The following is a 3,410-nucleotide window of genomic DNA, read 5'->3' on the forward strand; positions in this document are numbered from 1 at the left end:
ATTTCTATCACCATACATTATTTTTACCCATTCTTGAACTTCATACAAATGAAATAATTTTGTCCCAAATACTATAAAAGTATTCATTGGACTTTTTTGCTTTTTTTGTTTGCCAGATATTTTTAAGAAATACATCGTTGCTCCATATATATGTAGTTCATTCCTGTTTACTGATGTGTAATATTCTAATGTATGAATATGCCTCACTTTGCTTATCCATTCTCCTCTTGCAGGACATTTGGATTGTGTTCACATTTGACTATTATGAATAAAGCTGCTATGAATATCCTTTTATAATTTTTTTGGTGGAAACATGATTCTATTTCGCTTGGGTAAATACCAGGCAGTAGGATTGCTGGATGCCATTGTTTTTACTTCATCAAAAGGCTTCTTTGTCTTCCAGTCTGTTTAGGAACTTAAGACCCAATTAAAAAAAAAAAAAAAAACAGTTCTGTCTAATTCCCAAAGAGAATGGTGAGTAAGCAGAAATAGAAATACCATGTTTTCACACTAAGTTTCTGGAGGGACCAAGAGCAATAGACACATCCCTTTGCATGAAGTTTGTGCATACAGTTGTGGAAGGAATTCTCCACACTAGTGGAGGGGGGCCTCTGCAACAGATAAAGCCTGGAAGATATGGGGGAGCAGTGCACAGAGGGAAAGCAAGGAGAGAAAAAAACTATGACAGCATAGACAGAAGTGGTCGTGCTCTCCATCCTCCTTGAGGAGAGATGCCAGTCAGTGGTAACTCTCTCAACTTCATCTTGCCCATCTCCAATTCCCAGGACTTTTGACAAAATGTCTTCTTCTTGTTATACATATGCCCCTCAGAGCACCATATCAGTGCCCTCACTTATTCATCCATGTAACAAATACTTACTAAACATTTGCTATTTACCAGTGACTGTTCTGCTAGGAGAAAACAAAGCAGACAAAAATCCCTGCTCTCATATAGCTAAATATATTTGCATAAATATGATCAAAATATATATTTCATTTACATTTTGCTTTTTCACCTAATGGATTAGAACCTTAATTTTACCTAAATACGTTGAAATGTTGGCTCTAGTGCCTGCCACAGCATCTCTCACATAACAGGTACTCAGTCCATGTCTGTTGAATGCATGAAAGAATAAATGTCTCAAAGTTTTAAGACTTAAATAGTGATTATTATGTAAAAGAGATTCATTAGGTAAGTGTATATATATATATATATATATATATATATATATATATATATATAGGACCTTCCAGAAGACAGCTGAGTAATATATTCCACAATTCTGTACCAAATCCTCTTTGGAAGTAGCTGGGTATACTACAATTTTGCCACAGCATACATGATCTCAATCTCAGCTAGAGATGAAGTTCACTTTTCCAGGAAAAGTTAGGCCATTTTCAGAATGAAACTAAAAAGCAAATTCAACTTAATAATGTAAGACATTTATCAATAGCTTAGTAACCGCCAAACCAAATTACTTCATACTTGGCTTGTGGTTAAACCTTTAGCACAAATATATTTCTAGATACAAAGGGAAAATAGCATTTTACAAAATTCACCTGATTTAAAAAAAAAATCACGTCTGAAAATCATTCATCTAAGAAAGCTGCAAACCCCAGGCTTGCAAGGTCATGCTGCTTTCAAAGTGAATGGGATCAAAGGGTTTAAAGCACACAAGAAATACTTTCAGACAGGAAGACACCACATCAAGAGGCTGTCACCAGTGACCGCTGGGAGAGGATGAATTGTCATCCCTATTAAACTAAGCTGTTTATACACAACTTTATTTCAATTTTTTTTTTCTGATGATAAAAGTTAACACTTGTCACTGTAGAAAAAATCAAGCACATAAAGTTAGAAAGAAAAATATTGAAATCACCAGGCATAATAACTGATAAATGTTGGCGAATTTCCTTCTGATCTATTTTTTTCTGCATATGCCTTAGTTTAGCTCTTCAATATATTAAAAGTGTGACTGCTTTTCATATCTAAAACTGCAATGTAAGCCTTTCCCCTAGCTCATTACAAATATCCCATTAGACATCTCTTAGTGACCACATAAGATTTTACCTCCTTCCCTATTTTGACTATTGACATTGTTTTCATTTTTCACTATTTTAAGTTAATGCTATATTAAATGTTTCTGGAATTTGAGGAATTTGTTGCTTGTATTGGTTTTTGTAGATTGGGCAGGCAATTCAGGTTTTTTACTTAGGGTTTATCCCAAGAAGCGAAATTAAGCAATATATTTTACCAATTACTATACAGCCTCATAAATCTGATACATAAAGCGATAGCCACTCCCATGTATATAATATTCTCTGAAAACCAATTCCAACCTAATGAACCTCAGTGATCTGACACCAAGATTTGATACAGATCCAGGATTTATATTTTCATCTTTTAATACATAATTTAACCCCACTAAATTCTGTAATAATTTTTATAGATATGTCAGTATTCTCTAAAAGGCAACTAAATGTCTTATTTCTGGTTCTTAGAGAACATGGTTTTTTTTTTAACTTGAATTTATTAGATGCAGAAATGTTTCAATGGGCAAAAGATAAATGCTGAACCTAAATACTTCATCTCATTCATTTCAATTGTTTTCAATCAAATGAAAAGACTTTCTCTTAAATCTAAACTAATTTAATTTAAGGTCTAATTTGTTAATAAAGGTCCATATATCTCCCTGTTCAGGACACAATGGAGCTAAGGACATGTCCCTACAGACTGAGGAAATTATGTCTGCTGAAACTTCCATCTTGTATTCTTAAACTACCCCAACTCTTCAAATAGGAGAATCATGAAGACAGCACGAAGCATGAAGGTGCAAGAAAGAAGAGTTAATGACAAAATAAGACAGATGAACACACAAACACATACATCTAGACCAAAATATGAAAACATTTTTCAGATCTAATTCCAAGGAGTTGAGACAATGGAAAGTACTTTTTGGGGCCATGTTTCCTAGGGCTTCATGATAGTTTTAATTCCTGGGCTTTAAGGAATCCCTGTGAACATAATGGGTTCATTTAGAACATGTGATAAACGCTGATGAAATGCTGATATCAAAACATAATTATAGGATTATAGGTAAAATTACAATACATTGTCTATCTAACGTTAGAAACTAAAACCCAAGCAGATATGAAAGATAGCTATACATGGGTGTTCCTAAACATCTCTGTTAATTCAAGTGCCAAATGGATTTTTTGTAAGGAAATTATTCCACATCCTATTGTATCAAAGTTAGAATTACAAAGCCAGAATGAATGCAGTCATGCCTAACTCTGTCTTGCTTTATAATTTATAAGAAGTTACATTGTGGGTTTACTTTCTTTCTTCTTTTATTTATTTATTTATTTATTTATTTATTTATTTATTTATATTTATTTGATATTCACTA

The sequence above is a fragment of the Lynx rufus genome, unplaced genomic scaffold (assembly GCF_022079265.1).
Source record: "Lynx rufus isolate CCGP_SWC_20201006 ecotype Redwood Valley unplaced genomic scaffold, mLynRuf1.p SCAF_5, whole genome shotgun sequence".
Lineage (NCBI taxonomy): Eukaryota > Metazoa > Chordata > Mammalia > Carnivora > Felidae > Lynx > Lynx rufus.